We start from the raw sequence: 12436 nt of genomic DNA, 5'->3' as shown, positions 1-12436 counted from the left end.
GTACACTGGAGGAGGAATCCGATGAGCTACGAAGTTCTTTATCACAAACGTCCAGCGTCTTGGCCGTCACGACAGAACGAGGCCGATAAACGTGGAGGTATAAATGAGGGTGATGCTAAGTCGGTGTGCCGTGCCCTAAGTGAGGTTGCCATGGGCGTGTGTGTTGGCCGTGTCAGGAGCGGGTGAGGAGGACGAGGCAAGGGGTGAGGAGGACGAGGTGAAGGGTAAGAAGAACGAGGTCAGGAGGTGTGAGGAGGACGAGATGAGGTGTGAGGAGGACGAGGAGAGGGGTGAGGAGAACGAGGAATGAAGAGAACGAGGGGTGAGGAGGACGAGGGGTGAGGAGGACGAGGGGTGAGGAGGACGAGGGGTGAGGAGAGTGAGGGGTGAGGAGGACGAGAGTGAGGAGGACGAGGGGTGAGGAGAGTGAGGGGTGAGGAGGACGAGGGGTGAGGAGGACGAGAGTGAGGAGGACGAGGGGTGAGGAGAGTGAGGGGTGAGGAGTAAGAAGAACGAGCTGTGGGGGTGAGGACGAGGTGAGGGGTGAGAACGAGGTGAGGGTTTAGGACAAGTGAGGTGGACGAGGTGAGGGGTGAGAATGAGGTGAGGGGTCAAGAGGACGAGGTGAGGGGTCAAGCGGACGACGTGAGGGGTAAGGAGGACGAGGTGAGGGGTGAGGAGAATGAGGAGCAGGGTGCGGTGGACGAGCGAGGGGTGAGGAGGCCGAGGGGCGAGGAGGACGGGGGGTGAGAAGTAAGAAGAACGAGGTGTGGGGTGAGGAGGACGAGGGGTGAGGAGGACGAGGTGAGGGCTGAGGAGAGCGAGGCGTGAGAGCGAGGGGTGAGGAGAGCGAGGGGTGAGGACAGCGAGGGGTGAGGAGGGTGAGGAGGTGAGGAGCAGGGTGCGGTGGACGAGCGAGGGGTGAGGACGGGGGGTGAGAAGAAAAACGAGGTGTGGGGGTGAGGACGAGGGGTGAGGAGAGCGAGGGGTGAGGAGAGTGAGGGGTGAGGAGCACGAGGGGTGAGGAGGACGAGGGGTGAGGAGGACGAGTCGAGGGGTGAGGAGGAAGAGGTGAGGGGTAAGAAGAACGTGGTGTGGGTGAGAAGGACGGGGTGAGGTGGGCGAGGCGTGAGGATGACGAGGCGCGGGGTGCGGTGGACGAGGTGAGGTGAGGGGTGAGGAAGACGAGCCGAGGGGTGAGGAGAACGAGCGGTGAGGAGGACAATGTGTGAGGAGGACGAGGGGTGAGGAGGGTGAGGTGAGGGGTGAGTAGGACGAGTCGAGTGGTGAGGAGGACAAGATGAGGGGTAAGAAGAACGAGGTGTGGGGTGAGGAGGACGAGGCAAATGGTGAGAACAGCAAGGGGAGGGGAGGACGAGGAGTGAGGACGAGCTAAGGGTGAGGAGGACGAGGCGAGGGAGAGGTGAGGGGTGAGGAGGACGAGGTGAGCGGTGAGGACGACGACGGGTGAGGAGGACGAGCTGAGGTGAGAGGACGAGTCGAGGGGTGAGGAGGACGAGGTAAAAGGTGAGGCGGACGAGGGGTGAGGAGAGCGATGGGTGAGGAAGATGAGGCGAGGGGTGAGGAGGACGAGGGGTGAGGAGGACGAGGTGAGGGGTGAGGAAGACGAGCTGAGGGGTGAGGAGGACGAGGGGTGAGGAGGACGAGCTGAGGGGTAAAGCGGATGAGGTGAGGGGTGAGGAAGACGAGGTGATGGGTGAGGATGAGGTGAGGGGTGTGGACGAGGTGAAAGGTCAAGCGGACGACCTGAGGGGTGAGGACGAGGTGAGGAAGACGAGCTGAGGGGTGAGGAGGACGAGGTGAGGAGGACGAGGGGTGAAGAGGACGAGCTGAGGAGGACGAGGTGACGGGTGAGGAGGACGAGGTGAGGGTGAGGAGGATGAGCTGAGGGGTAAAGATGACGAGGCAAGGGGTGAGGACGAGGCGAGGACGAGGTGAGGGGTGAGGAGGACGAAGTGAGGGGTGAGGAGGATGAAGTGAGGGGTGAGTACGAGGCGAGGGGTGAGGAGAACGAGGGGTGAGGAGGACGAGGCGAGGGGTGAGGTGAAGAGGACGAGCTGAGGAAGACGAGGTGAGGGGTGAAGAGGACGGGGTGAGGAGGACGAGGTGAGGGGTGAGGAGGACGAAGTGAGGGGTGAGGAGAACGAGGGGTGAGGAGAACGAGGGGTGAGGAGGACGAGGCGAGCGGTGAGGAGGAGGCGAGGGGTGAGAACGAGGGTTGAGGAGGACGAGGCGATGGGTGAGGAGGACGAGGTGATGGGTGAGGACGAGGTGAGGAGAGCGAGGGGTTAGAGAAGGACGAGGTGAGGGTGAGGAGGATGAGCTAAGGGGTAAAGATGACGAGGCAAGGGGTGAGGACGAGGCGAGGACGAGGTGAGGAGGACGAAGTGAGGGCGAGGTGAGGGGTGAGGAATACGAGCTGAGGGATGAGAAGAACGAGGTGAGGGGTGAGGAGGACGAGGTGAGGGGTGAGAACGAGGGGTGAAGGAGAGCGGGGTGAGGAGGACGAGGCGAGATGCGAGGACGGGGTGAGGACGAGGTGAAGGGTGAGGAGGAGGTGATGTTTGATTCGTGACAAAACATGTAATAAAGTTATTAATAACAATCTGAATTATAGTCAATTATTCACGTCTACTACAGAGAGTGCAGGTAGCCGTGTGAGGATGAGGTGAGAACGAGGTGTGGGGTAACGACGAGGTGAGTAGAACGAGAGGCGAGGGGTGAGAACGGGGTGAGGGTTGAGGACGACGGGTGAGGTGGACGAGGTGAGGGGTGAGGATGAGTCGAGAGGTGAGGGGTGAGGATGAGTCGAGGGGTGAGGAGGACGAGGTAAAACGTGAGGCAGACGAGGAGTGAGGAGGACGATGGGTGAGAAAGATGAGGCGAGGGGTGAGGAGGACGAGGGGTGAGGAGGACGAGGGGTGAGGAGGACGAGGGGTGCCGAAGACGAGGGGTGAGGAAGACGAGGGGTGAGGAAGACGAGGGGTGAGGAAGACGAGGGGTGAGGAAGACGAGGGGTGAGGAGGACGAGGGGTGAGGAGGACGAGAGTGAGGAGGACGAGGGCTGAGGAGAGTGAGGGGTGAGGAGTAAGAAGAACGAGCTGTGGGGGTGAGGACGAAGTGAGGGGTGAGAACGAGTTGAGGGTTGAGGACAAGTGAGGTGGACGAGGTGAGGGGTGAGAATGAGGTGAGGGGTGAGAATGAGGTGAGGGGTCAAGAGGACGAGGTGAGGGGTCAAGCGGACGACGTGAGGGGTAAGGAGGACGAGGTGAGGGGTGAGGAGGATGAGGAGCAGGGTGCGGTGGACGAGCGAGGGGTGAGGAGGATGAGAAGTGAGGAGGACGGGGGGTGAGACGTAAGAAGAACGAGGTGTGTGGGTGAGGAGGACGAGGCGAGGGCTGAGGAGAGCGAGGGGTGAGGACGGGGGGTGAGAAGAAAAACGAGGTGAGGACGAGGGTTGAGGAGAGCGAGGGGTGAGGAGGACGAGGGGTGAGGAGAACGAGAGGTAAGGAGGTGAGGGGTGCGAAGGACGAGTCGAGGGGTGAGGAGGAAGAGGTGAGGGGTAAGAAGAACGCGGTGTGGGTGAGAAGGACGAGGTGAGGGGTGAGGTGGGCGAGGCGTGAGGATGACGAGGCGCGGGGTGCGGTGGACGAGGTGAGGTGAGGGGTGAGGAAGACGAGCTGAGGGGTGAGGAGAACGAGGGGTGAGGAGAACGAGCGGTGAGGAGGACGATGTGTGAGGAGGACGATGGGTGAGGAGGACGAGGGGTGACGAGGGGTGAGGAGGGTGAGGTGAGGGGTGAGTAGGACGAGTCGAGTGGTGAGGAGGACAAGATGAGGGGTAAGAAGAACGAGGTGTGGGGTGAGGAGGACAAGGCAAATGGTGAGGACAGCGAGGGGAGGGGAGGACGAGGAGTGAGGACGAGCTAAGGGTGAGGAGGACGAGGCGAGGGAGAGGTGAGGGGTGAGAAGGACGAGGTGAGCGGTGAGGACGACGACGGGTGAGGAGGACGAGCTGAGGTGAGAGGACGAGTCGAGGGGTGAGGAGGACGAGGGGTGAGGAGGACGATGGGTGAGGAAGATGAGGCGAGGGGTGAGGAAGATGAGGCGAGGGGTGAGGAAGATGAGGCGAGGGGTGAGGAGGACGAGGGGTGAGGAGGATGAGGGGTGAGAAGGACGAGTCGAGGGGTGAGGAGGACGAGGTGAGGGGGGAGGAAGACGAAGTGATGGGTGAGGATGAGGTGAGGGGTGTGGACGAGGTGAAAGGTCAAGCGGACGACGTGAGGGTTGAGAGGACGAGCTGAGGAGGACGAGGTGAGGGGTGAGGAGGACGAGGTGAGGGTGAGGAGGATGAGCTGAGGGGTAAAGATGACGAGGCAAGGGGTGAGGAGGACGAGGCGAGGACGAGGTGAGGGGTGAGGAGGACGAAGTGAGGGGTGAGGAGAACGAGGGGTGAGAACGAGGGTTGAGGAGAACGAGGCGATGGGTGAGGAGGACGAGGTGATGGGTGAGGACGAGGTGAGGAGAGCGAGGGGTTAGAGAAGGACGAGGTGAGGGTGAGGAGGATGAGCTAAGGGGTAAAGATGACGAGGCAAGGGGTGAGGACGAGGCGAGGACGAGGTGAGGGGTGAGGAGGACGAAGTGAGGGGTGAGGAGAACGAGGGGTGAGAACGAGGGTTGAGGAGAACGAGGCGATGGGTGAGGAGGACGAGGTGATGGGTGAGGACGAGGTGAGGAGAGCGAGGGGTTAGAGAAGGACGAGGTGAGGGTGAGGAGGATGAGCTAAGGGGTAAAGATGACGAGGCAAGGGGTGAGGACGAGGCGAGGACGAGGTGAGGGGTGAGGAGGACGAAGTGAGGGCGAGGTGAGGGGTGAGGAATACGAGCTGAGGGATGAGAAGGACGAGGTGAAGGGTGAGGAGGACGAGGCGAGGGGTGAGAACGAGGGGTGAAGGTGAACGGGGTGAGGAGGACGAGGCGAGATGCGAGGACGAGGTGAGGACGAGGTGAAGGGTGAGGAGGAGGTGATGTTTGATTCGTGACAAAACATGTAATAAAGTTATTAATAACAATCTGAATTATAGTCAATTATTCACGTCTACTACATAGAGTGCAGGTAGCCGTGTGAGGATGAGGTGAGAACGAGGTGAGGGGTAAGGACGAGGTGAGTAGAACGAGAGGCGAGGGTGAGAACGAGGTGAGGGTTGAGGACGACGGGTGAGGTGGACGAGGTGAGGGGTGAGGATGAGGCGAGGGGTGAGGATGAGGCGAGCGGTGAGGACGAGGTGAGTAGAACGGGGGTGAGGACGAGGTGACGGGTGAGGAGGACGAGGTGAGGGTGAGGAGGATGAGCTGAGGGGTAAAGATGACGAGGCAAGGGGTGAGGACGAGGCGAGGACGAGGTGAGGGGTGAGGAGGACGAAGTGAGGGGTGAGGAGGATGAAGTGAGGGGTGAGTACGAGGCGAGGGGTGAGGAGAACGAGGGGTGAGGAGGACGAGGCGAGGGGTGAGGTGAAGAGGACGAGCTGAGGAAGACGAGGTGAGGGGTGAAGAGGACGGGGTGAGGAGGACGAGGTGAGGGGTGAGGAGGACGAAGTGAGGGGTGAGGAGAACGAGGGGTGAGGAGAACGAGGGGTGAGGAGGACGAGGCGAGCGGTGAGGAGGAGGCGAGGGGTGAGAACGAGGGTTGAGGAGGACGAGGCGATGGGTGAGGAGGACGAGGTGATGGGTGAGGACGAGGTGAGGAGAGCGAGGGGTTAGAGAAGGACGAGGTGAGGGTGAGGAGGATGAGCTAAGGGGTAAAGATGACGAGGCAAGGGGTGAGGACGAGGCGAGGACGAGGTGAGGAGGACGAAGTGAGGGCGAGGTGAGGGGTGAGGAATACGAGCTGAGGGATGAGAAGAACGAGGTGAGGGGTGAGGAGGACGAGGTGAGGGGTGAGAACGAGGGGTGAAGGAGAGCGGGGTGAGGAGGACGAGGCGAGATGCGAGGACGGGGTGAGGACGAGGTGAAGGGTGAGGAGGAGGTGATGTTTGATTCGTGACAAAACATGTAATAAAGTTATTAATAACAATCTGAATTATAGTCAATTATTCACGTCTACTACAGAGAGTGCAGGTAGCCGTGTGAGGATGAGGTGAGAACGAGGTGTGGGGTAACGACGAGGTGAGTAGAACGAGAGGCGAGGGGTGAGAACGGGGTGAGGGTTGAGGACGACGGGTGAGGTGGACGAGGTGAGGGGTGAGGATGAGTCGAGAGGTGAGGGGTGAGGATGAGTCGAGGGGTGAGGAGGACGAGGTAAAACGTGAGGCAGACGAGGAGTGAGGAGGACGATGGGTGAGAAAGATGAGGCGAGGGGTGAGGAGGACGAGGGGTGAGGAGGACGAGGGGTGAGGAGGACGAGGGGTGCCGAAGACGAGGGGTGAGGAAGACGAGGGGTGAGGAAGACGAGGGGTGAGGAAGACGAGGGGTGAGGAAGACGAGGGGTGAGGAAGACGAGGGGTGAGGAAGACGAGGGGTGAGGAAGACGAGGGGTGAGGAGGACGAGGGGTGAGGAGGACGAGAGTGAGGAGGACGAGGGCTGAGGAGAGTGAGGGGTGAGGAGTAAGAAGAACGAGCTGTGGGGGTGAGGACGAAGTGAGGGGTGAGAACGAGTTGAGGGTTGAGGACAAGTGAGGTGGACGAGGTGAGGGGTGAGAATGAGGTGAGGGGTGAGAATGAGGTGAGGGGTCAAGAGGACGAGGTGAGGGGTCAAGCGGACGACGTGAGGGGTAAGGAGGACGAGGTGAGGGGTGAGGAGGATGAGGAGCAGGGTGCGGTGGACGAGCGAGGGGTGAGGAGGATGAGAAGTGAGGAGGACGGGGGGTGAGACGTAAGAAGAACGAGGTGTGTGGGTGAGGAGGACGAGGCGAGGGCTGAGGAGAGCGAGGGGTGAGGACGGGGGGTGAGAAGAAAAACGAGGTGAGGACGAGGGTTGAGGAGAGCGAGGGGTGAGGAGGACGAGGGGTGAGGAGAACGAGAGGTAAGGAGGTGAGGGGTGCGAAGGACGAGTCGAGGGGTGAGGAGGAAGAGGTGAGGGGTAAGAAGAACGCGGTGTGGGTGAGAAGGACGAGGTGAGGGGTGAGGTGGGCGAGGCGTGAGGATGACGAGGCGCGGGGTGCGGTGGACGAGGTGAGGTGAGGGGTGAGGAAGACGAGCTGAGGGGTGAGGAGAACGAGGGGTGAGGAGAACGAGCGGTGAGGAGGACGATGTGTGAGGAGGACGATGGGTGAGGAGGACGAGGGGTGACGAGGGGTGAGGAGGGTGAGGTGAGGGGTGAGTAGGACGAGTCGAGTGGTGAGGAGGACAAGATGAGGGGTAAGAAGAACGAGGTGTGGGGTGAGGAGGACAAGGCAAATGGTGAGGACAGCGAGGGGAGGGGAGGACGAGGAGTGAGGACGAGCTAAGGGTGAGGAGGACGAGGCGAGGGAGAGGTGAGGGGTGAGAAGGACGAGGTGAGCGGTGAGGACGACGACGGGTGAGGAGGACGAGCTGAGGTGAGAGGACGAGTCGAGGGGTGAGGAGGACGAGGGGTGAGGAGGACGATGGGTGAGGAAGATGAGGCGAGGGGTGAGGAAGATGAGGCGAGGGGTGAGGAAGATGAGGCGAGGGGTGAGGAGGACGAGGGGTGAGGAGGATGAGGGGTGAGAAGGACGAGTCGAGGGGTGAGGAGGACGAGGTGAGGGGGGAGGAAGACGAAGTGATGGGTGAGGATGAGGTGAGGGGTGTGGACGAGGTGAAAGGTCAAGCGGACGACGTGAGGGTTGAGAGGACGAGCTGAGGAGGACGAGGTGAGGGGTGAGGAGGACGAGGTGAGGGTGAGGAGGATGAGCTGAGGGGTAAAGATGACGAGGCAAGGGGTGAGGAGGACGAGGCGAGGACGAGGTGAGGGGTGAGGAGGACGAAGTGAGGGGTGAGGAGAACGAGGGGTGAGAACGAGGGTTGAGGAGAACGAGGCGATGGGTGAGGAGGACGAGGTGATGGGTGAGGACGAGGTGAGGAGAGCGAGGGGTTAGAGAAGGACGAGGTGAGGGTGAGGAGGATGAGCTAAGGGGTAAAGATGACGAGGCAAGGGGTGAGGACGAGGCGAGGACGAGGTGAGGGGTGAGGAGGACGAAGTGAGGGGTGAGGAGAACGAGGGGTGAGAACGAGGGTTGAGGAGAACGAGGCGATGGGTGAGGAGGACGAGGTGATGGGTGAGGACGAGGTGAGGAGAGCGAGGGGTTAGAGAAGGACGAGGTGAGGGTGAGGAGGATGAGCTAAGGGGTAAAGATGACGAGGCAAGGGGTGAGGACGAGGCGAGGACGAGGTGAGGGGTGAGGAGGACGAAGTGAGGGCGAGGTGAGGGGTGAGGAATACGAGCTGAGGGATGAGAAGGACGAGGTGAAGGGTGAGGAGGACGAGGCGAGGGGTGAGAACGAGGGGTGAAGGTGAACGGGGTGAGGAGGACGAGGCGAGATGCGAGGACGAGGTGAGGACGAGGTGAAGGGTGAGGAGGAGGTGATGTTTGATTCGTGACAAAACATGTAATAAAGTTATTAATAACAATCTGAATTATAGTCAATTATTCACGTCTACTACATAGAGTGCAGGTAGCCGTGTGAGGATGAGGTGAGAACGAGGTGAGGGGTAAGGACGAGGTGAGTAGAACGAGAGGCGAGGGTGAGAACGAGGTGAGGGTTGAGGACGACGGGTGAGGTGGACGAGGTGAGGGGTGAGGATGAGGCGAGGGGTGAGGATGAGGCGAGCGGTGAGGACGAGGTGAGTAGAACGGGGGTGAGGACGAGGCGAGGGGTGAGGAGAACGAGGTGAGAAGATGAGGGGTGAGGAGAACGAGGGGTGAGGAGGGCGAGGGGTGAGGAGGGCGAGGGGTGAGGAGGGCCAGGGGTGAGGAGGGCGAGGGGTGAGGAGGGCGAGGGGTGAGGAGGACGAGGCTAGGGGTGAGGAGGACGAGGCTAGGGGTGAGGAGGACGAGGCTAGGGGTGAGGAGGACGAGGCTAGGGGTGAGGAGGACGAGGCTAGGGGTGAGGAGGACGAGGCTAGGGGTGAGGAGGACGAGGCTAGGGGTGAGGAGGACGAGGCTAGGGGTGAGGAGGACGAGGCTAGGGGTGAGGAGGACGAGGCTAGGGGTGAGGAGGACGAGGCTAGGGGTGAGGAGGACGAGGCTAGGGGTGAGGAGGACGAGGCTAGGGGTGAGGAGGACGAGGCTAGGGGTGAGGAGGACGAGGCTAGGGGTGAGGAGGACGAGGCTAGGGGTGAGGAGGACGAGGCTAGGGGTGAGGAGGACGAGGCTAGGGGTGAGGAGGACGAGGCTAGGGGTGAGGAGGACGAGGCTAGGGGTGAGGAGGACGAGGTGAGGTCGGTAAGGGAGGTGTCCGTCTCCGGAGTGTTGCATGATATTTGTTGCTATGCTCGATGTTTGGTTGGTGACATAACATTCAATAAAGTTCTAAATAACATCCTGAAAGATAATAAATTACTCGTGTCTGCTGCATAGAGGCCAGGTACCCGCGTTTGCCTTCTGCGTGTGCGTGTAGATAAATCAGAATCTGTATTTTACATGAGTTTTGACGTTCTCTTTCACACACGTCCAGAAGGGTCGGGTTAGCCAGTTGCATCAACAACAAAATGCAATTAAAGATACTCGAGTAAGGATTGAGAAAATGTAGTCAAGTCACGAATAAATGTCATGTAAAATCAAACTGTGCAAGCTCATACCTTCTTGTAGATTTGTCAACATCAAATCCAAGCTTGGGCAAGATGGCAAAACACCAACAGTCAAAGTACCATACCAAGACAGTGGCCTCGATTAAATTGCATTCAAACATTGAACTCTCGACACGTGGGTGAAGAGGTTCCGAGTTTCAAATCGCAGACGCAAAAGCCGCGTCGAGAACTTTGAGCCCTGGCTGATACGGAGGCAGCTTCCTCTGCCCCCATAGGGTGCCTGGGGGCACGTGATCTGGCTCCGCCCATGGTAGGCGGGGCCAATTGCGTCACTTCCTGCGCTCTCACCTCCGACCCCAATGGCGTTACGTCACTCCGGCAGGGCGAGCGAGCTGAGCGGCTGCGTTTGTCTCTTGCGCCCCCAACAGGAGCCATGAAGTTCTTCAAGAGACGGCAGCAGATGCAAGCGACGCTGGAGACTCCAAATTCGTCAACAGTGGAGGTGAGTGGCGCCACCTCTTGCGTTGGAGTTATACGAAGTAACAAATAGAGTACTGTGATCACATCGAGAAAAAATATTATTTTTTAAAGTATTTAAATTTTACTTTAAATTGAGCGCTTGATGCGTGGGTAACGAGGTTCATAGTTTAAGATCACAGATTGAGAGTTTCATCAAGGATTTTAGTCGGAGAAAGCTTTCTCTGGGCAGTTGGTCCTTGTTTGCGTTGCCAAGGTGATAGCATCTCGTGTCAACTGCCATTTCCCAGCTGGTGTGCCTGGGGGTCACGTGACGTTTGGTGACGCAATAAGGCCCGAGCCATTGGCTCCGCCCTTTTTGGGTAAAGCCAGTGACGTAATCACTGCCATTGATGACGTCATCACTGTATTCGATGCCTTCACTGAAATTGACGTCTCTGTAATTGATGACGTCATCACTAATCGATGTCGTCATCGCTGTAGTCGATGGCGTAATCGCTGCATCTGATGACGTCATCGCTGCATTTGATTACGTCAGCGCTGCATTTGATTACGTCAGCGCTGCGGGCTCCTTATCGCTGCGTGTTGGCCTGTAATTCGGGCAAAGCCAGCGATCTGAGCACCTGTGTTTCTTTATCTGCGTCGGCAAGAATATACATGATATTCTTCAACAGACCACAGTTGAGAAAGCAACACATGAGACAATGAATGTGTCAACAGTGTAGGTGCGTAGTGCCACCTCTTGGGGGCCGTCCATAAATGACGTGACGCACTTGGAGGGTTGGCAGACATTTGTGACGATGTGTGATGGGGGGGGGGTTTGAGAAATGTGATGTCACATCAAAATGCGCAATTTTAAATAAAAATAGACAACACGTTCTACTTAATTAAATAGACTTTTTAATAAATGTTCTACAACATCAGAGTGCAGCACCACATTAATACGAACTACAATGGCAATAGTTTAAGATGTTTTCTTGTTTTTGTTTGTTGCGGTTGCACCCGATTCAAGGGCTGAATGGCTCACAGGGCTATACCAAATAAATGGAACTATGAACTAAAGCGATTTGAAGCATGTTTTTTTTTTGGGGGGGGGGGGGTCTGACTTTTTGTGACACCGTGTGACATAGGGGGAGGGGTCCAAAATCGCATGACGTCATTTAAGGACGGCCCCTTGTGTTTTGATGTCAGAGGCGTTGTACTCGGTAAGAGAGGTAGGGGACAGACAAATCTAGGCTGGAGTGGAGGCCACCACTCTGCCACTTACCAGCTAAAATGCAAACGTGTATGGAATGATAAAAAAAAAGCTTTGCCCCAACACCAGATTGACACCTTTTACAAGGCAGCAAGTCCGCATGAACCACAAATACCTGCTAACACCAGTGGCGAGGGATATCTGAGCCAGTGTTGGGACTCCCCTATGTCGACTTAGGCTGAAATGAATACAGGCAGTCTCGCTTAGCGCTCAAGATGCCTATGTGGAGAAGTGAGCATTCAGGAAATCAGCGCGAAAAGGGTTATACCATTATATATGGGGATGACTTCTCGACAGCGTTATCTCTTATGAACAATAAATGAGGGCTTCATTGGAGTATCAGCGCTATTTTATAAGAGTAATAAAACAGATGGTAAACATTCCATCAAACGAATTTTTTTTTTAATAATAGCATCAGGAAGTATTATGTACTGTACTCACCAGTGTAACCGCCATATGCTCACTCACCTCGACCGGCCTTATCACTGGCATGTTGACATTCCCAGACATTTTGGGGCTAAGGCAGAGAGACCAAGGAGGAGCAAACATGTCGGCGGACGAGTTTGTCTTTTAAAAATTGGCGAGCGCTGTGTGGCTCAGAGCGTACTGTGATAAAACTGAATATCAAATTAACCTTATGGCGGGACCCCGAGGTCCCGAATAAACGTAAGTCATTGGCTGAGCGAATGTAAATGAAGATGGTGTGGGTGCGTTTCCTAGGCCAGCGCTGCTGCGCATTCTACCACTCTGTTTAGGCTGTGCGGGGAATCGTGGTGTTGCCTTTGCTTGGGTGTGTGGGTGTCAGCCCATCTGTCCTATGTGTGTTTACCTGTGTATTAGGCACCTCACTTGCCATGTGCCATGGTGTTGTCTCCACCATCCGATGGCGAATGGCATGTCACAATGCGATTGAAGGCAGGATTTACGCTGGGAGGCGCTAACGTGCCCGTGCCATGTGCCCTTGCTCCCGTCGCAGTTGG

At 57.9% G+C, this 12436-nt stretch overlaps 1 long non-coding RNA gene across 1 annotated transcript in view; it reads right to left on the bottom strand.

The window, feature by feature from the left end:
• Positions 1–10055, bottom strand: part of LOC142905951 (uncharacterized) — a 39158-nt gene extending 29103 nt beyond the window's left edge. Inside the window, exon 1 of the long non-coding RNA XR_012929976.1 lies at positions 9776–10055. This is a non-coding gene — a long non-coding RNA (uncharacterized LOC142905951). The remainder of the gene's footprint in view (positions 1–9775) is intronic.
• Between the last annotated feature and the right edge of the window lie 2381 nt (positions 10056–12436).

This window comes from Petromyzon marinus, chromosome 59 (assembly GCF_048934315.1).
Source record: "Petromyzon marinus isolate PM22_M1 ecotype Great Lakes invasive population chromosome 59, UKy_Petmar_22M1.pri1.0, whole genome shotgun sequence".
NCBI lineage: Eukaryota > Metazoa > Chordata > Hyperoartia > Petromyzontiformes > Petromyzontidae > Petromyzon > Petromyzon marinus.
This window is presented reverse-complemented; position numbering and strand designations above follow the sequence as displayed.